At 54.9% G+C, this 20,978-nt stretch overlaps 1 long non-coding RNA gene across 1 annotated transcript; it reads right to left on the bottom strand.

Moving 5' to 3' along the window:
- Positions 1-11,127: 11,127 nt before the first annotated feature.
- On the bottom strand, positions 11,128-12,202 carry LOC132415133 (uncharacterized). Its single transcript, XR_009517094.1, has 3 exons — positions 12,148-12,202; positions 11,778-11,892; positions 11,128-11,467 (listed from the first exon to the last, which is right to left on the bottom strand). It is a non-coding gene; the product is annotated as an uncharacterized lncRNA (long non-coding RNA).
- Positions 12,203-20,978: the final 8,776 nt, after the last annotated feature.

A 20,978-nucleotide genomic window follows, 5' to 3' on the forward strand; every position in this document is an offset into this window, starting at 1 on the left:
AGGATGTCCTGACACAGAGTCTGTCTTCCAATGACTGTCACTGTCTCAGTAACATCCTTCACACCTTCTTTAAGCCCCATTCAGGGTCCAGTTTAGACCCCCATCACAGTCTGTCACCTGCCCCAGGTCCCCTAAAGCTACAATGTCACAGTTGGAGAGCCCGGCCAGGGCCTGGGGTGTCCCTCCTGTTGGCCTAGCCTCCAGGCCCTGCACTTGGCTCCTGTGTTCCCATCTCTCAGCCGGGCCCCGACTTGGTTGGGGCCGCCACCTCTTTCCTCACAGGGTCCCATCGCCCAGTCAAGGGGGTTCATTCTCGCCAACTCAGCATCAGGAGGGGGGTGACTGCCCCCACTGGGTCTCCTTCATGTGAGACCCTGTGCTTTTGAAAGAGCAGGTGCCCTGCCCTCGGGGGTGGGGGGTTGGGGGGTGACATGCGGCCCACGATGGGCAGACGGGTCCCCGGGTGGGGCGAGCCAGTGTGCAAGGAGTTCTGCGGTGGGTTCTCCTCTCCAAAGGCTTCTGTGCCCCTACCTCTCCCCGTGCCTCCCCTCGAAGACAGCGCGGTGCCTGGGACGGGAGCCATGGGAGCCGTCAGCCACCGCCCCCTCTACACACACACACACGCACACGCACACACACACACACACGCACACACACGCTGCAGGGAAGCAGGACCTGAGTGCAGGGCTCTCAGCGGCCCTGAGCGCCCCGCCAAGAATCGGCCAGCAGAATGGACAGACCGGATCTCCCGGCCCGGACCATGCAGGACTGTCCTGCCTGGGCTTCCAGTGCGGCCGCCTCCTTCTGGAAGCCTGGGAGGCTGGAATCAGGCCCCTTCTTGTCAATCCTGGCAGCAGACTGACCTGCACTCTAAGAAGTTCGTGGCTCACCCGTGGATCTGGACCATCAGGTGGCCAGAGAAATCGGTAACATTTTTGTTTTGCCTGTTGAAATGTTTAATAAAGATTTTGTTCAGTTTTCTGATGTGGGTGTCCAAAGATGAGAGACCCATGTGTGTGACCTGTACCTCCTGTGAGATCAGCCCTAAGCTAGTTTAAACATGATCAAGTTCTGTCTACACGGTAGATTTAGACCTCTGTCTGTCCTGTCTACTGATTATGTTTAGAGCTGACCATGTGTTGTCTATAATAAGAAGATTTAGACCTGACCATGTTCTGTGTACACTAGGACTATGGGGACCTGGGTAGAAACCCGGCCTGGCCTCAGTACTGGGAAGATCCGTGCATGGATCTGAAGGTCAGTGCTTAGATGTCTGGGGTCTGGAGCTGAGATGGGCTTGTCTACATAACAGCCTCTCTTCTGAGTGTGGTTACCTGGTCCTCCCAAGTGTCAGTGCTGTGGTCGGGGCCTTAGTCTTAATCCCTGCAAGGTTCACCTTCCCTGGGGCTTGTGGAGGATCTGCAGGGGGGCTACCTGCCGATGATTCCAATTCACCAGCACGTGCATGGTGCGTAGGGAGGCAGGTTTAGCTGGTGAATTGACTGCAGGGCACGCAATTTGGGCAAAAGGCCGATGGGCAACAGCTGAGGCTGCTGCTGAGCTCTCCTTCCAGTCTCCCGTCCCTACTCAGCAGCGTCCAGAGCTGCCCCTCGGCTTTCAGCCCTGCTGTCCTATGAGTTATCTCAACAAGTATGTGAGACAAGAAGGGACTGAGCCTGCCAGAACCAAGCAGTGTGTTCACCTCTAGCATGAAAGCTTTAAACACAGGTAAAATCAACAGAACCAAAGGGAAAAGAGGAGGACTTCTCTGGGACAAGTGTGGGGAGAGGAGACCCACCTGACACTTCTTTTGCCATCCCAGGAGTTCCCAGGAGCCCAGCTTGTTTCCACAGTAGGGGAGCCACCAGCAGAGCCATGGTGTCCTGACCAAGGGGAGGTGTGACCCCAGTTGCAGGGTCTGGAGAGGTGGAGTCACCTGGTGAGTGTGGACCTGTGACCCCAGGTGGGGGGGTCTGGGGAGGTGGGGTCACCTGTTGAGTGAGAACGTGTGACTTTAGGTGCAGGGTCTGGGGAGGTGGGGTCGCCCTTGTGAGTGTGGATGTGCGACCCCAGGTACAGGGTGTGGGTCTCACCACATCTGCATGGGTCAGGATCATGTACGGGGAGACCCCATATGTGCTCTTTGCCTGCAGTGTGTCTTTTCCCCTTTGAGATTTCCAACCTCTGCATTAAGGGTGTTGCCCTGATTAACCTGTGGTACCTTTTCTTCTCTTAATCTTGTCACATTCATATGAGGTCAGGCATGTTTGAGTGGGCTGCTGCCCTGTGTTCTGGTGAGTGATGACGCTTGGTGGTATCATATTAATATCGTATCATATGTCTAATCTATGGGGGTCACCACTGGCTGGGTCCCCCTGGACAGAGGTCAGGTGAGCACAGACTAGCCCCCCACTAAGAATGGTCCCCCATGTGCCATGTGAGGGTACCATGATGGCCCCTAAGTTGGGGGACTGTGTCTGGGCCTCCGACATTGGTGATGAAGGGGAGTCGAAATGGAATCTCAATTAACAAGACATTATTTTAGGAATTTATTTGAAGTGAAATAAAACACACGTCACATCCCTTTACCATCGTCACCATGTTAAGTGCACGTTTCTGAGGCATCAGATATTCTCACTTTCTCGTGGAGCCATCGCTACCATCCCTAGAACTTGTCATCTTGCAAAACCAAAATTCCACAACCATGCAAGTCTCACTCCCCGTTCCCTCCCACTGCCCCTGGCACCGACATCCACTTCAGTCCCTGAGCTGTCGACTCCAGGGTACCCACTGGAGTGGAATCCTGCAGTGTTTGCTGACGGGTCACTTTGGAAGAGCTGACTTTCAGTCTGAAGCTCTGCCTGTTTGCATCTGAAGAATCTGCATTTAAGGAGAGGGTGTATGAGGAAGGGGGTGTGTGAGGGACAAAGGTGTCCGGCGTGCAGATGAACCAGGACCTGACCAGCTGCCTTTTGGGTCCTCTGGTTCCACCTCTTGGCCTGGGCCTCATCTGCATCATCACTGGCCCCGCTGGCACCCCTGGGGTGGTGTTGTCTGAGATTCCCCTGGTGCCCCTGCTCTCCTCCCCTCCTCCTGCTGGTTGGGGAGCGAGCTGCTTGCTGTGTGGTCTCTACTCCTGAGGCACGAAGGACCCTGCAGCATGGACCTGCAGAGTGTGGGTGTGGTCCCAAGAGCACGGGACCCACATAGGACACAGCATTGGGGCATGACAAGTGCTAGGGCTGCCTCATCACTGACAGGGGATGTTGCCAAGATGCTACTCGGGAGGGCGCGGTGGGTGGCCTGGGACCCCAGAGGCCCCTTTCCTATCCTGGAGCTTGGAGAGTGCATCCCCATGGGCTCCAGATTCACCCCATATCTCAGCCATATCCCTCTGTCCTGTCTTTGAACTCAGGAAAACGACCTCTACTGATCATTGCCCACAACATCGGCCTGGTCCTGTTGGTATTAGGTTCTTTAATTTAGCCATCCTGGGTTAGCAGCTCTTTTTAGGCCTGAGAAGGAACAGCTCAGGAGTGTACAGCAATTTCAGATGAAACTAATATTCAGTGACTATCTCTATACTGCTGGGTTGTTGACTTCTATTAGTCATTATTCTCCTGGTTTTAGCTCTGATGTGGGGATTACAGAGGAGTCAACATTTAAATCTTCATAATCTGTGTATTTGCAGCTTCAGTATCATTACTGACCCATAGTTTGTATGGTTTGGGAAGAGTTATTGCTTTCATGTATCATGTAGAGGAAATGGTTAGGTCGACAGAGGCTCCTGCGTGGGCCACACTGCAGGCTAGAGCTGAATACACGGTTCCACTGGTACCAGAACCAGCTTCTACTATTGGTGATATGAGTAGGAGTAAGAATGATGGGGGAAGTAGTCAAAAGTTTATGATTTATTTGGGGAAATGTTACCTCAGGTGCCCCAGTTATTAGTGGCCCAAGTCAGTTTTCAAACCCTGCAATATAATGGGTACAACTATAAAGAAAATTATTGCAAGTGCAGGGACTGTTATGACTACCTTACAGATTTGGGCATCTCCAAGTAGCGCTCCAGGTTAGCGTAGCTCAGCTTGGATTAATAGCTGCAGGTGCTGCCTGCTACCCCAGCCCAAGCACCAAATAGTCAATATAAAATGCCGATATCTTTGTGATTTGTTGAAAATAATCAGCAGTGTATGAACAGAGGTACAATGACTGAGCTAGCATTAGACTGTAAACCTAGAGACAGAGACTGAGCCCTCTGCTCTTGTCCCGTTTAGCTGTGGATCTAGATGGGGTCAATGCAGGTTTCATCACAGCCCCTGAACGAATTTTGTAAGTTTCTCCCTGTGGTTTTTTTTAAAATTTATTTTTATAAGGGGGTGTAGCTGATTTTCCATGCTGTCTTTCTTGCTGCTGCACATCCACTTGATTCACTTACAGAGAGACATCCATAAATTCTTTTTCAGATTCTTACCAGTCGTATATATTCTTTTCTGGTGACTAGAGTGTGCTGAGTCCAGTTCTTTGAGCTATAGAGTAGGTCTTGTCGATTACCTCTTTGGTCTTTGGAACGTATCTGTGCTTATTTCAACCCTCTGGTTTATGCCTCACCCCACCCCACCTTTCCCCTTTAGCAGCCATAAGTTTCATTTCTAAATGTGTGACTGTTTGTTTTGTAATTTAGTTCATGTGCAGCCATTTTTAGATTCCACCTATAAGTGATATCTTATGCGAAGTGTCTTTTTGTGTCTGACTTATGTCACTTAGAATGATTGTACCTAAGTCCACCTGAGTTGCTGCAACTGGCCTTATTTCATTGATTTCATGGCTGAGTAATATTCCATTGTACATAAGTACCATATCTTCTTTATCCATTTTTTCCTTCCAAGGACATTTACATTGTTTCCAAGTCGAGGCTCCTGCAAAAGGGCTGCACTAATAGTTGAAGTTCCTGTGTCCTATGGATTTATGGTTATCCCGAGATATACACCCAGGAGTGGAGGTGCCGTATGCTCTGTAGCTCTATTTTTTAAAATTAATTCATTGTTTTTGCCTGTGTTGGGTCTCTGTTATTGCACGTGGGCTTTCTCTAGTTGCAGCAAGTTGGGGCTACTCTTCGTTGAAGTGCATGGGCTTCTCATTGCACTGGCTTCTCTTCTTGCAGAGCAAGGCTCTAGGCGTCGGGCTTCAGTAGTTGTGGCACATGGGCTCAGTAGTTGTGGCTCATGGGCTCTAGAGCGCAGGCTCAGTAGTCGTGGCACATGGGCTTAGTTGCTCCGTGGCATGTGTTATCTTTCCGCACCAGGGCTTGAACCTGTGTCCTCTGCATTGGCAGTTGGATTCTTAACCACTGCACCACCAGGGAAGTCCCTATAGCTCTGTGTTTTAGAATTTTTAGGAAACGTCATACCCTTCTGCAGCGTGGCTGTTAGCAGTTGACATTCCCACCATCAGCGCAGCAGCGTTCCCTTTTCTCCACGTCCTCGCCTCCATGTCTGGTTTTTACACTGTGAGGGTGGCCATTGTGACTGGGCAAAGCGACGCATCTCTGTAGTGTTGATTTGTTTTTCCCGCGTGTTTGGTTGGCACAAGGCCGTATGGATTTACACCTTTACGCCCTTTTTGGCCAACTGACCCGTAGGCAATGTTGAGCAGCTTTCATGTGCTTTAACGGCGAGTCCAGCCTACGTCATGCAAGCCGGTTCCTGCAATTCTGCCTTGTTTTCAAGTCCTTTTCAGTTACTTACCCCAAGACCTTTTTTTATGATAGTTCTCATTTACAACCCTGCAGGCGTTGTGGATTGCAGTGCCCCTGAGCACCTGTCTTCAACATGTTTCTGGAACCGGCCACAAAGTGGCAGGATCGCTTTAAGCCCCATTCTGGTTACGGGGGCAGCCTGAGCCTTTGGGAAATTCCTCTTCCTGATTGGAAGTTAGAGTGGTATGTGCTGTCCAAACACGTAGAGCTTGTTTCTCATTCTTTCTCCCGCTTCCCCTTCATCCTCCGGACAAATTCCAAGCCGTGCACGACCGGCTGTTGAGTGTGTTGACTTCCCCAGGTGGGGAGACTCTAAGGAACGAGGCTGGAGCAGGGACCCCTCCCCCAGGACATGTGGAGATAAGGTGACTTTTCCAAACTCTTCCCGCCCATCCGGCCCCCATCCTCTGGGGTTCTATCCGGACACTGCGTGGTTTCCAGTGGTGCGGGGCTCTGGCGCTGCCCTGCAGGGAGCAGCCCTGCTACCCGCGCCTGCAGCGACGCCTGCTGGTCTCTCCATCCTCCCGCCGGGCACAGTCTTCCACCTTCCCCACTGCCTCGGATGCTCTGTCTCCGCACTGTCCTGTGATCACCCCCAGCTCCACATCCCTCCTCCAGCCTCAGCGATGACCCAGGACTGGCCTCCCCCGCTTTCCCACCCTTGGTCTGTGTCGTCAGTCCACCTGTGCAGACAGGTGAGGATCCCCTCCAGAGTCTCCCAAACGCTTCACCCCTACATCCTCCCCGGGGTCGACCCATGTCCTGTCGGGATGTTCCACCCTCACCAAGCCCCCAAGTACATGGCAAGGGCAGGCATCAGGCCTGCTGCGTGCACTGCTGTGCGTCCTGCTGTATACACAGGCATGACCCTGGCCCAGGGTGCAGGAAAGGCAGCCTTACCTCGGGACGTGGGGAGAGGGGCGCCCACAGGGTGGACGTCAGCTCTCGGCTCACCAGGCAAGGGCAGCCGAGTTCTCGCTCCTTGGACCCTTTCTCACCCAGCCGGACCATGACCCGGCTTTGTTCCCATCCCCGTTTTCCCTCCATTGGCCTCGCTCTTGTGAGCAGAGCAGGACAGTGTGGTCTGTGGTCACAGGCTGAGAGACACAGACACTGGCTGACCCGCGTGCACCCATGCTGACCCCACAGAACGGGCACTGCACCAGGGCCTGTGTGGTGTGGGTTCACCTGCCCACTGAGAGGCCGGGCCTCTGTCCTGGCTCCAGAGGTCACCTTGAGTCTGACGGGAGTGTCCATTCTCCGTGGGCCTCGCTCCAGGCTGGTCTGTGCTGACCGCGTGATACACGGTGGGGCTTCCTGAGTCGCCCCCGGGGGCTGGAGGCTAAGGTCAGGCACATGGTGGTCCCCACATTGACGTGACAGACCCCAATAAGCCCTGCACTTCAGGACTCAGGTGGGCTTCCCTGGGCTGCCACAGCCGAGGAGGCTGGACCCTGCTCGTCCCCCTGTCCTCGCTGATTTTAACTTGCATCCTTCACCATAATAAACCCTGGGTATAACAGCTTCAGGGAATTCTGGGAGCCTCCAAGGAAAAAGAAGCCGGGGAGGGGGTCTCTGGGTCCCCAGCTCTGCAGTTGGGGTCAGAAGTCGGTGGGGAGGATCTTGGGGCCCTGGAATCTGAAGGGCCCCCCTACCAGGGGAGGGGTAGGAGACCCTGGGTGGTAGTTACGCTGAGTCCAAGGCCCTCCTGCGTAGGAGGCATCCTAGCCCCGGGGATCCTGAAGAGGCCGGCTCCCTCCTCCCCTCCGCCTGCAGGCCTGGTCCCTGCTCTTGAGAGATTCCCTAGGGTGGGGTCCTGGTGCTGGAGGTGCCCCGATGCTGTGGCCTCCTGAGTCTCCAGTGAGGATAACGGGAGTGGGGGAAGACTTGTTCACAGAAAGGGAGCTTCTGCCGGAACAGAGCCTGGGTCTCCTGCCCCCGACCGCAGGTGCACTGGGGCAGGAATGTGAGAGCGAGGCTCCCTCCCCTCCCAAGACACACAGGACACATGGGCGCTGGTGGCTGGACTCCCGCACAATATTAAAATCTCCCACGCAGGCCTGATGGGTGAGAGACACTATTTAAAGACTACTAATGGGACCAGGGGGGCCCAGGGAGTGAGGCTGATGTGGGGAGAGTTGGAAATCACCCAAGGACACACTCTCCCTGCAGCGACCCCCCAGGTGAGCCCAGGTGGAGGTGGACCCATCAAGTCAGAGCCCACATCCTGGGTCTTTGGGGGACAAATAGCCAAGCACCCCCAGTCCTTGCCTCCACCTGCTGCAGTTAGGGCCTGCCCTGTCTTCTTCACGGCCAAGTTCTCACCCCTCCCAGAAGGCGTCTTAGGGGTTAATGGGATGGAGATGTCCATGGCAGGACTGGAGGGTCTGTGGTGGGCTGGGGGTCTGTGGTGGGCTGGAGGTCACGTGGCAGGCAGGAGGGCTCCCACCGATCCTGCCGGTCCACACCTTCTGGTCATAGGCCCGCAGAGTCCACCAGGCTGTGGATGTGGTAGAAGGTGCCGGGGACCGGTCCAGCCCATGCAGGTGTCTGACCACCGAGCGGTCAGTGTAGGGTATTCACAGGGAGCCCTGGCCGTGCTCGCACCCTCCCAGGAAGGACACGTCAGCATGGTCCCTGGAATGACTGGGAGGTCAGCCGGCAATGCCACCCACCCAACCTCACTGTTACCACAAGAAACGAGAGACAACTCCATGCAGAAAGACAGAACATCACCAGCCTGATGCTGTCCTGAGGAAGGTCGGCTGGCATCTGGGAACTGGGTGCTATGGTGGGTTGAATGGGGGGGGCCCCCAAAGAGTTATGTCCACGTCATGGCTCCCAGAATCTGAGAATGGAACCTTATTTGGAAGTAGGGTCTTTGCAGGTATAATTAGTTACGGATCTGACGATGAGGTCATCCTGGATCCATGTGACCCTGAATCAGTGACAGTGTCCTTCTAAGAGACAAGAGGAGAGACACAGACACACAGGAGACACCATGTGAAGATGGAGGCAGAGATGGGAGGGATGAGGCCACAAGCCCAGGGATGCCTGGAGCCCCCAGAAGCTGGAAGAGGCAGGCAGGACCCTCCCCTGGAGCCTCCGGAGGGAGCGCGGCCCTGGGACACCTTGACCTCAGACGTCTGGTCTCCGGGACTGAGAGAGGACAGGTTTCTGTTGCTCTGAGCCTCCGTTTGTGGTCGTTCGTCACAGCTGCCCCGGGAAGCTAACGCAGCTGGTGAGCAGCTCCCTGGCCTGATCTAAACCCTCCCGCCTCCCGTTAGGGGCAGCCCGCTGCGCCTGTGCTGTTTGCACAAACCATGTGGTTCATACTGAACCCCGGCTCCCCTTCTGGGCACTGGCATTTTGGAGGGTGAGGGCAGAGAACACCACGTGACCAGCCCCCAGCCGGGTGCCAAGTCTTTAGTGAGCTTCCCTGGGGTCACGGGGGTGCGGGTAACTGTCATGGTTCTGCCCTTTGTCGCTGGGGGAAGAGAGACCCTAGAGACTCTCGAGGGAAGGAGGGTGCATGAAGGGTCATGAGCTGACCGGAGCAGGGGCCCTCCCTCCCAGGCATCCATACTGTGTGCTGTGACCCATCTCAGCTGTGAGCACACAAGCCACAAGCGTGTGCCGAGTCCTGTGAGCCTCCCAACCAGTCCCTGAAGGTGAGGGCGGCCCTGCAGCCCCCGGCCCTTTCCTCCATGTCTAGTAGGTGAAGACCCGCTTCTGCTTGCCATTCCAGAAGTGGTTCTGGGGCTGTCCTGGGAGGGCTTGTGGGGTTACGCAGTCTGAGCCCCTGTTGCTACGCCCTCACTTCCCCACAAGAAACCCAGAGCAAGCAGTTTGCCCTGTTGCCTGAATGACCGTCCACCAGTTTTCTCAGGAAAGAATCGGGTTTCTGTAGCAGCGTCTGCAGGCAGCTCTGCATCTGGGCCCACGTTCACATCTTCTGTGTAAACACCGAGAACCTTCCCTGACATGTGCCCCCAGCTGACCACCTCCGCATGCCGACCACAGGTCCCAGTGCGGGCGTCAGACTGACCGCCCATCTCAGCCTCCTCTTGCTGTCAGAGCTGCTCCAGGCCCTGCTCAAGCCCCGTGCACCCACCTTTCACAGGGCTGTCCTCCATCCCCACCTTCAGCAGGAGTTCACCTAAGTATTTAAGTGAAGGGGTCCAGAGGTAAGAAAGGAAGCCAGAAACAAACAGATGGAACCAGCTGGGACCAAGAAGGCAACGAATGTGACTTCCAACCGACCCTGAGTCTCATCACGTGTTGAATTTACTATATCAGCATATTAAGTGACACACCCACTGGCGGCCATGGCTGGACATGAAGGACCAGAAACGGGTAAAAGGATGTGGTACCCCAGCCCCTTGGAAGAAGCCCCGCCCCTTCCCCCCGGAAGGCCTCTTCATCCCATCACTAGCCTCCCTCCTCCTCCCTTTGTCTTTACTCTTTAAAATTAAACCACTCTCTCCAGGGGGGCGAGAAGGTGATCTGTGAACTCAGTTCCCGCTTCTCCATTCTTTGGCCACTGAGTAGAGCCTGTGCTGTGTTGGTCTCGGCTTTGGTTTTGTTATTTGCCTACTGGAACCCACGTGGGAAAAGGAAACCTTCCCCGCTGAGGCAGAGCGCCTTGCAGGCTGGGGCCCGAGCAGGGTGCACATGACTTCACCTGGTAACAGTCTGTAAGGGGACGGTGGTCTCTGCACGCGGGGTGGGGAGGGCACAGCTACAGCCACAGCACCGGCTCCGTGGACGGCACGGCCCCTCGTGGGCCTGGACCGTGTGCTCTCATCCCCCCACGCCTGACACCCCCTGACAGTCGTGACGTGGTGACACTGGCTGCTGGGCGTCCAGTCAGGAGGGACCAGAGGCAGCACCTGGTGCCAGGTGAGACGTGCCTTTTCACGGGCAGGGGACATAGGAGATATTAGGACTTTGTGTCTAGAAAACAAACCAAGCGGCCAGAAGGTGATCTGAGCCGTGGACTTGAAACCCAAGTGCGAGGTGAGGGCTCCCACTGGACACTAGCTCGGGAGCTTCCGCACAGGCAAGACCACACCCGTGCTTCCCGCCCGAACCCTCCAGGCCTCTCTGCGGGCACAGCTGGGCCTGCGCCCCTCAGGCTCCCCGACCCAGAGCCTGGAGGGCTGATGCTGCCAGGGCCTGGGGATACGAGGGGTCCCTCCACCAACGCTGCTCGGTCCCTCCTGCCCAGCGACCAGGGGAGGGAAGCCCCGTGGGGTCTGAGGCCCGGCACAGGCGAAGCTCGCACACACCCCCAGGACCCCCGGCCCCGCCCTGCTTCCTCAGGCCCCCGCCTGCCCCTCCCAGTGCCCGCGTCCCACCGACCCACATTCCCGGTGTGGACGTCCACATGCACAAGCTGCTCTGTGTCCTGTTCCCACATGGGACACCCCCATCCCTAATGACGGCCTGGACCCGGAATGTTCTGGGCAGGAAGAGGGCAAGGAGGACGCCGGCCTGTCCCGTCTGCCTCCCGGGGGCCCAGACACAGGGCTCGGGGCTGCTGGGCCTTGAGGTCTGGATGCTTCCAGGTGTGGGATGAACCTGCCACTGCCCGCTGGAGCTGCTCCTTCCGAGATTCGGGAAACAGGGGGACCCACCAAACGGAGCCCGTCCCCAGGCTCTGCTGCAAGTCTGCTTGGATTTGCTCTCCCGATCCTGAAGACAGACCTGCGGGAAACAGGGCCTGCGATTCCCACACTGACGGTGTTCTGTGGAATTTCCACTAGACCCCTTCCTACCCTGTTCTGAGCAAATTACTAGTCAGTCCATGCTACCATCACCCCATGAGCAGACCAGGAAGCTGAGGCTCCGAGAAGCCAGGTAATCCAGCCGGAAGCACAGCTGTGGGACACAGAGTGGGGTCTGCACCCGCCGCCCGCCCAGGGAGACTGCCCACTCCCCGCAGCTTCCACGCCTGTTCCCTTCACCCCCTCCCGGGACCAGCTCACAGAGCCTCCCCTTGGGGGGACTCACTTACCTTCTTCTAACAGGATCCGTCTCACTATGCTGTTCTGGGATCACCCGGAAGCTTGTCACTGAAGCACAATCAGCCTCACGTCACCAGGGCAGCTTTCCTGGATCACACGCACCACCTGCACGTCCACTCCCAGCTCAGACCCAGAAAGGCCCCCTCGGCCCCGAGCCCCATGGCTCTGCCTGGGCTCCCACCCCCTCCTGCCTGGTCCGTCCCTCTCATGTCCCCTGCAGCATCACCAGGAGCTCCCACCTGCCCCAGGCAGGCTGTCTGCTCTGTCCGGGGAAGGCCTCCGTGGTGTCAGGTGGACGACACAAGAGGTACCTGTGGGGCCTCCCTCACGCAGCACAGTGGCCAGCACCTGCCTACTCACCTCATCCCTCTAGATGGACAGGGGTTCAAGGGGTCTGTGGTATCTCCTGGTTCTCTTTTCATCCCAGCACTGCCCACAGGGAAGTTGCTAAGCAACTCTGTGCCGGCTGCACAGAGAGGACGCTCATACACACGCCCCCCCTCCCAGCCCACGGGGCTCTCGTGGTCAGGCCCCTCCCAGGGTATGGAGCTCACCTGGGCAGGCACCCAGCAGCCCACGGGGCTCTCGTGGTCAGGCCCCTCCCAGGGTATGGAGCTCACCTGGGCAGGTACCCAGCAGCCCCCGGGGCTCTCGTGGTCAGGCCCCTCCCAGGATATGGAGCTCACCTGAGCAGGCACCCAGCAGCCCACGGGACTCTCGTGGTCAGGCCCCTCCCAGGATACAGAGCTCCCCTGGGCAGGTACCCCGGCAAGGCTGTGCACACAGGAACCGTGCACGTAGCCCTCATTTCAGAGCACCCCCAGCTCACCTGTTCATCAGAGCTGACACAGAGCACCTCAGAGCAGGACCTGAACTAACAAACAGCAGCTCCTGGACAGGTCTGTGGCCCTGGGCTTCACTCTGTGCGGCCTCCCTCCGCCTGGTCTTCCAGAGGCTTCCACTGCAGCCGGGGCACCAGGCCTCTGTCTCCACCCACCACCCCTCCTCTCCCTGACTCCTGGGTTCCTCTCATTAGTAGAGGGCCTTCTTGAAGTTGTCTCCCACTCATGGGCCAGATAAAATGATTAGAAAACAAGCCAGAACTGCAACCCCTTGTCTATCCTGACTCAGGAGCCCACACCTGTTCCTTGGACCTGGCCGGTGCAGCAAGGCCCATTTTCTGCAACTGTGAGCCCCTGAGGGGCGAGGATTGGCTGACCTGGGCAGCCTGATCGTGCGAGCCAGCCCTCCCCAGGTGTGCCTGGGTTGAGGTCAATATAAACACCGCTCCAGGGAGCAAGGGCTCCTGTAGCTGTGCCTGACGCCATATTCTCTGCCCCGTCAGCAGTCTCGGGGCTGGGCTGGTGGGTGGGAGTGAGGGGCCGCGGCTCTGTGGGTGGCCCGGTGTGAGTGGGCTCTGCTGGACTTTCTGCAGGAGTTGCCGGGCTGCCACCTGATAAAGAAGAGGATGTGTCACCCATAAGTGACGCTGGAATTTCTCCCCGGGCAGAGGTGAGGAAGGAAAAAAGCAGTGGGGGCCGGGACAGGAGGGTTACCTCAGGCAGGGAAATGGAAAGCTTCCAGAAGAGCGCCCGGGGCCAGGACCATCCTGGCTGGCCTGCAGGCACCAACTCGGCTGGTGTGCTGTCGCTGGGGTGGCTCCACGGCCCTTCCTCTAGGCTTTCAAGTCCTTGTACATATTCAGGTGTTTTACCTGGGAAGGGTGGGAACAGTTCAGCAGCAGCTGGCCTGGGGCTCAGCTCACGTTTACTCACAGACGCCTCCGCACGGTCCCCCAGCTTTGCAATGAGGACGCTTGTTGCGTGGGGGCTGCTGGCTGCATGGGAGACGATTCCCCATCTCTGACCAACTTCAGAATTGTTTACCACTGGAGCAAGTGTCCTGATAGGGTTTTCATCTGTGTAACTAGTGGGTTCTTGATTAGCAACTTGAATGGTGACATCAGAAGTCCTGAATCAGGATGGAAATACTTATCCCCAGTATGTAGAGGTGTAAAAACCTGGGGAGGCCGTGTGCAGCCGGCACCCTCAGGGATGGGCTTCTGACTGACCCCTCAACATTCTGGTGTCCAGCCACTGCTTTAGGATTTCTGGGGCCCAGTGCTGACTCTAAGGGTTCTGTAACCCAGCCTCTGTCTGCCTTTAATGAGATCCGCACTTCCAGGATCCTACAGAGCAGGGTCTGTGTGACCGTTCTGTGGCTTCTGTAACAAATGACCACAAACTGGGTGGTTTAGAACAACAGGAATTCATTCTCCCCCAGTCCTGGAGACCAGACATCTGAGATCAAGGTGTTGCAGGACGGAAGTCTCTCCAAAGGCTCCAGGATAGGGTTCTTCCTGCCTTTTCCAGCTTTTGGGGTCTCCAGGCATCCCCAGGCTTGCGGCTGCATCCCTCCCGTCTCTGCCTCTGTCTTCACGTGGCTTCTCCGCTGTCTGTGTTTCTCCTCTTTTGTCTCTCATAAGGACTTTCTCAATTGGATTGAGGGTCACCCTAACCCAGGATGACCTCATCTCTAGATCCTTAACTACATATACAAAGACCCTTTTCCCAGATATGGTCCTGTTCACGTGTTCTGGGGGGACACATCTTTTGGGGCCAGCATTCAACCCATTACCTGGGTATAAAATAACCCTCATTTTAGGAGATTGCCAAGGTCCCGTATGGACTGGCACAGACAGTAGCCATGTGGGTTGGGGTGGGGAGAATGAGGACCCTGGAATCACCTGGAAGGGATGAAGTCCTGGCTGCATTAGGTGAGCTTTTCCACCACGGGGTCCGTGGAAACAGCCACTCCACTCTGTCCGTGGAAAGGGACCCAGTGCCGAGTCCAGAAATGGTTATATTGCAAAGCTGACTCTTCTGGGATTTCATCATCAATAGCATCATGTAACCAGTAACTACGGGCTTGGAGGAGTCACTCTCTGGCACGTGACGACAGCACTGTCACTTTAGGTTCATCAAGCCTAGAATAGGAATGTTTGAAGGAGAAGAGTTTGGGAGATTGAAAAGCTTGGTTGTCAAGGAAACTGAGCAGGCTTGTCAAGGTTGTCAAGGAAACTTCTCGCTTAAACTGAAGGCAGGGCTGGGAGAGCTGAACTCCAGCGATCTTTTAAAGGGGCTGCTCTGAAGCACCATCACCTGAGAGGAGATCTCAGCGTGAGCTGGGGTTTGAGATGTGTGATGAGATGAAGCCTTTCTGTGACAGCTGGGGAGGGGTTTGTAAAGCACCTTGGCTTTTAAGGCAAAAGTTTGTTGCTGGAACAGTGTCTCCCCAAACTGGGCTGAAGCTCAAGATGTGTCTGTCCCCTTCTTGTGAGAGTCCAGGGCAGGTGGGTGTCAGGTCCCAGGCTCTGTCCCCCTGGTTTCTCCTCCCTGCTTCCAGGTGAGGGCTCCAACCAGCAGGGTGCAGTGAACAGCTGGGCATCATGCCCTCCGTCGTAGGATGCAGGCTGGTCAAGGCCCTCACCACCTCCACCTGTTTACCTTGGTAACACGAGACACTATGCCCCAGCTGGAAGGGGTGGGAAGGCTGGGAGGTGCAGGGTAGCTGTGAACAGGAAAAAGGGAAATGGGTTCTGATGGCCAGCTGCACGGGGGGTTAGGGATTCAGCATGTGGATTTGGGGGGACGTGACCGAGCCTATACCATCCTCCTTAGGAACCAGGTGTGCTTCGGTCCTTCCTTCCCTCAAGTCACACGAGTTGATATAATGGCTCAAGGAGAGGCCACTCATGCAGAGTGTGTGTCCCAGCTGGGGAACCCTTCTCTGCTCTCTCTGATCAGGCCGTGGTGGTGCCTGCCGCGTCCTGAGGTGAGCAGTTCTGGGGTTTCCTGCCGTGTCGCCCGGCCTGCTGAGGTGCCCATTGTCAGGGAGCTCAGGAGCCAGCAGCCTAGTGGGGATGCTGGGGACTCTCAGGGCCTTGGCAGATGTCTCTCCCGGCAGATACCCTAGCGAAAGTGGGGAAACATTTGGGGGATTACAGGCGGGAGAGAGTCTCGTTTATGCTTCAGAAAGACCAGGTTGGGGTGGGATGTGAGACGCACCGTGGGGCAGGGAGCTTTGTCAGGCCTGATGGAGGAACCAGGCACCAGATCGGGCTTGGGCCAGGGCTGTGGGTGTAGAGGGGAATTAGTGTGGGAACTGGCCACAGACTGTTGTCGAAATCTCGGCTTCCCTGTGCACCAAGGCCGAACAGAAATATGGAGACGGGTTTTGGAGGAAGAGAGAGATGGCTTTATTTTTCTGCTAGGCAGCAGGGAAGACACAGCCGGCTAGCGCCTCAAGAACTGGGCACCCCCTCCTCGAGAATCAGGGAAGATTTTATATGTGGGACTCTCGCAGTCGGGGTATAGGATGAGGATCAAAGTAGTGAAGGTCTTGCATTCCTCCTTTCCTTTGCATTATTTCAAAACAGTCACAGTTGGCATCAGGCCACACGGTAATTGGGGTCCAGCAGTCTGGTAATTGTGTCCGTTTGCCTCTGGTTTATCGGCGGTGACCTCGTTTCTGAAATGCAAAAGCTATAGGGGGTGATTTGTTATGAGGGGCATATAGAATGTAAGTGCTGGACATAATAGGGTTAGGGAGTGAGAGGCAGGGGATGTAACTCACACAGAGTCAGGGGTGATGGGTGCCGAATGTAAATTACATAGGGTCAGGGAGTGAGGTTAGCTTTGAAAAGTACAAATCTAGTTACTACAAATGAGTGGCAAAGTAAAACAAGGAGTGATGAACTCTTTCAGGCCAGGTTATGTTTCTTCTCTAGCCTGTTCGCTGCTCCCTTTGTATTCCTTGTTATCAGGGCAGGGGAAACTTCATTTCTCTTTTTGCTGCAACAAGACTGGAGGAGCAGATGACAGTCACTGGGGCACAAGGAGGGTGGGAGCCTGGGAGACCCCAGTGTTACCTAGCCAAACTTGGATCCCCTTGCCCGAGTGCAGTAAAGCCGGTCTACTGACACCGGGTGTGTTGAAGGAAAGTGCAGCTTTAATTGTACAAGTGCCAATACAAGGAGGCCAGGCGGCCTGTGCTCTAAAGCCCCAAGCTCCCTGAAGGATTTCAGCAAAGCAATTTCAAAGGCCAGGTGAAGGAGGGGCGTCGCAGGGTATGTGATCTGCTGGTGCACAATTCTCTGGTTGATGGTGAGGTAACAGGCGGTAAACATTATAAATTCTTAGGCGCCAGAAGCTCCGGGGCTACATGTTCATGATCATCAAGTAGTTAATTTCTTCCACTTGGCGGTGGAGGAAGCGTGCATCAGACACTGTTATCCAGGTACTTCAGAGAGGAGCTACAGCAGAGCATGTGGGGGAGGGGTCTGCCCTGGGAAAGCCCTGTAGGGTCCTGCTTGGTTACACCTGGTGCCTGGGCTCGGCAACCTGGGAGGTTGGGGCTGCTCCTGGGTGTGGGGAGCTGCGGGATCCCAGTCCTCTGAGGGGCCTGTTAGCCCCCAAGGTGAGATGGGGGTGCAGTGACTGGACAGAGGCGTCTGGCCTGGGGGAGGGGTCCAGGCTGGAAATGTCACTGGAATCATTGCAGGGAGGGGGAGGAAAGGCAAAGTGCAGGCAGATGGGTCACAGCAGACTACGTGCAGGTGACTGCGGTCCTGGTGGAAGCAACTCAGCCAGAAAGGAGTGACCGTCAGGGGCTCAGCTCCATTCTCTTCTTCCTTTGTAAAACCGCTGTGTCAGAGTTTGAGACACCGCCAGGAGACGTCTGGGCCCAGTGCTTCCATGGCTTCATCAAAGGGCCCAGGGGGAACAGAGAACCACTGCAGGCCCCGCCCATGTCCTCACTGGGAATGAACCCCATCAGGACACCGGGGCTCACAGACTTGAGGGAACCTCTGTCCTCAGGACCGGTCTTCCTTCCTCCTCTCACCTGCTGGTCAGAGGCCCAGGAAACCCCAACCTGGCTCGACCCCCAGGGCCTGGATTCAGAGGCCCAGGAACCCCCAACCTGGTTCCACCCCCAGGGCCTGGATTCAGAGGCCCAGGAACCCCCAACCTGGCTCCACCCCCAGGGTCTGGATTCAGAGGCCCAGGAACCCCCATCCTGGCTCCACCCCCAGGGCCTGGATTCTGGGACAGCTTAGGGGTAAGCAAGACCCTCATGCTCCTTTATCTGCCTGGGGGTGAGAATGTCTTAAACGCTGCAATTCACTGATTATGGAGGGCTGAGTGTTTCCAGCAGGTATGGGTGGAAAGATGGGGTGGGAAATTCCTATGTCTTCAGGGTCTTCCCAGCGTGAAGATCTGTGTGTTTCCCCCGGCCAGTCCACATCCTCCCAGGAAGCCCAGATCCAGGATTACGAGGGCAGAGGCTCTCCCCTTGCTTATCTGTAACTTCCCACTCCCACAGCAAGGCTGTGGCTGGCTCCCTGGCTCCCACCATCTGCCATTTATCTGTGCATTGCTCCTTTCCAGGTTACATGTGCAGAGGTTTCAGAATTGTTAGCTACTGCACCCTGGAAAGAACTTCGTAGAATAATGCCCACTGTTTATATACGGTCCATTTTGCCCTTAGTCTGCAGATTCCATTCATTTCCAAAGGTAACTTAGGTCAGCAGCTTTTATCCCAGCCCCTACAGTGAGTTGTTTCCATATATTTCTAATACACTTAGATTCTGTGATATTATGCGTTCCATCCTGCAACACTCCTACATCCTAAATAACTAAATTTGAATAGATTATGATTGGCCCCTTGGGCTATGCACATCTGTGGGCTTAGACAGATGCATAGTGACAGGTATCCACCCTAGAGTATCACATGGACTACTTCAAACCCCCCACCCCATGATCTGCTTATCATCTATGTAGCTTTGCCTTTCCCGGAATGTCATCAATGGGGTCATACTGTGTGCAGCCTCCGCAGACTGGATTCTTTCACTTGGCAGTATATACTGAAGATTTATCCATGTCTTTCCATAGGTTGGTGGTGCATTCCTTTCTGCTGAGTAGGATTCCACTGCACGTGTATGGGAGGAAAAACAATTTTCCCTCTACTTTTCTAGGTTTTTGGTTGAGGCCCCCTGCCCCTGTAATAAAAGACAGATTACCAGGAGAAAAGCAGAAGTTTAATAACATGTATACCTTCTGAATACAGGGGGGATGCCACGGAAAACTGAGTCACTCCCTGAAATGGCCAAAACCATCCCCTTAAATACCGTTTTCAGCTAAAAACAGCAGTAAGATGCTGGGGAAGGGGGGAAGGCCAGTTATGGCAGGTTATCATGCAAAGCACAGTAAACAAGGGTATGACTGTATGCACATTTAAGTCAGGACTTCTCCACTGAAAAGAGTTACTTAAGATTATCCTTCTATGTTTGGTGCAAAGAGGGACATACCCTTATAAGTGGAGATTTCTCTATTGTAAATGTCCTTCATAAAACGGCAATCTCAGTTTCCTGAGATTTTTAAAAAAATTTATTATTTTATTTTTGGCTGTATTGGGTCTTCGTTGCTGTGTGCAGCTTTTCTCCAGTTGTGGTGAGCAGGGGCTACTCTTCATTGCGGTGCGTGGGCTTCTCATTGTGGTGGCTTTTCTTGTCGCGGAGCATAGGCTGTAGGCGTGCGGGCTTCAGTAGTTGTGGCAGGCGGGCTCAGCAGTTGTCGCTCGCGGGCTGTAGAGCTCAGGCTCAGTAGTTGTGGCGCACAGGCTTAGTTGCTCTGCGGCATGTGGGATCTTCCCGGACCAGGGCTCAAACCTGTGTCCCCTGAATTGGCAGGCGGACTCTTAACCACTGAGCCACCAGGGAAGCCCGTTTTTTTAAGCAGACCAGTAATCCTTATGCCAGAGAGACATATTTTGGGGTCGCATATTCTACTCGCCTTGACATGGATGTACCCCAATTTGCTTATGCATTCATCTTTTGAAGGATATCCTGATTTCTTCAAATTTTTAGCCATTATGAAAGTGCTGCTGTGCATAATTGCATCCTTGTTTGCATTTGGACATAGATTTTCAAAGCAGTTGCCTAAATACTGGAAGTGTGATTGTTGGATCCCAACGTGAGACTTGTTTAGCTTTGGAAAATCTGCCAAATTGTCTTACAAAGTGGCCACACATGCATCCCCCCAGCTATGAGGGAGAGTTCCTTTTGTTCCTCACCCTCTAGCAATTTGTATTGTCATATTTTTGGAGCTCAGCAGTCCTAATAGGTGTGCTGTGATAGCTCATGATTTTAATTTGTAATTCCCTAATGGTATATGATGCTGAGCTTGTTTCTGTATGACTTTTACTATCTGTATGTCTTTTTTGGCGGGATGTCTGTTCAGATCATGCTGTTCATGTTCATGCTGAGAGGAGCCCTGTCTCCTCAGGACCTGCTGGGGCTTTGGCTTCTGGAACACGTGGGGCTGAGTCCACGCTGATGGCTGAGCTTCGGGACAGGCTGGGGTCGAGTCCACACTAACAGAAGCCGGGTCTCCTCAGGACCCACTGGGGCTTCAGCTTTGGGACACTGTGGGGTCCAGTTCATGCTGACAGGAGCCTGGTCTCCTCAGGACCTGCCGGGAGGTGATGCCGCTGAGGGAAAATGTGAGGAAAAGTGGGGAGAAGGTTCCTGTACGTTGCTGACCGCTGAGGGTGTCTGTCTTCAGAGGACCCAGGAGAGGAAGGGCTTGATGTGGAAAACTGGGGTTTGGGCCCCTTTTGTGTGTGGTGTAGACAGAGTGCAGTGTTGTTCTTTGGTGCGTGGCGTCTGGTTTTCCCAGCACCATTTATTGAGGGGACTGTCCTTTCCCTGGTGTGTGTTCTTGGCTCCTTTCTTGTGAATGAACTGACCGCATACCTGTAGGTTTATTTCTGGGCTCTCTGCTCCATGTGCCTGTTTTTGTGCCAATTCCACACTTTTTTGGGACTGTAGCTTCGTAATGTAGTGTGGAGTCAGGGAGTGAGATGCCTCCAGCCTGTTCTCCTTCCTCAGGGTCGCTTTGGCTCTTCTGGGTCCTTTGTGGCTACAACACAAATGTTAAGATCGTTTGTTCTGTTTCTATGAAATGTCAGTGAAATTTTGGTAGTGGTTGCGTGTGTGTGTACATTGCTTTGGGTAGCATGGACATTTTCACAGTATTTTCACCCATGCGCACAGGATATCTTTCCATTGATTTGTGTCTGTTCAGTTTCTTTCATCAATGTCTTAGTTTTCAGTGTGCAGGTCTTTCAAG

Source organism: Delphinus delphis, chromosome 19 (genome assembly GCF_949987515.2).
Source record: "Delphinus delphis chromosome 19, mDelDel1.2, whole genome shotgun sequence".
Classification (NCBI taxonomy): domain Eukaryota; kingdom Metazoa; phylum Chordata; class Mammalia; order Artiodactyla; family Delphinidae; genus Delphinus; species Delphinus delphis.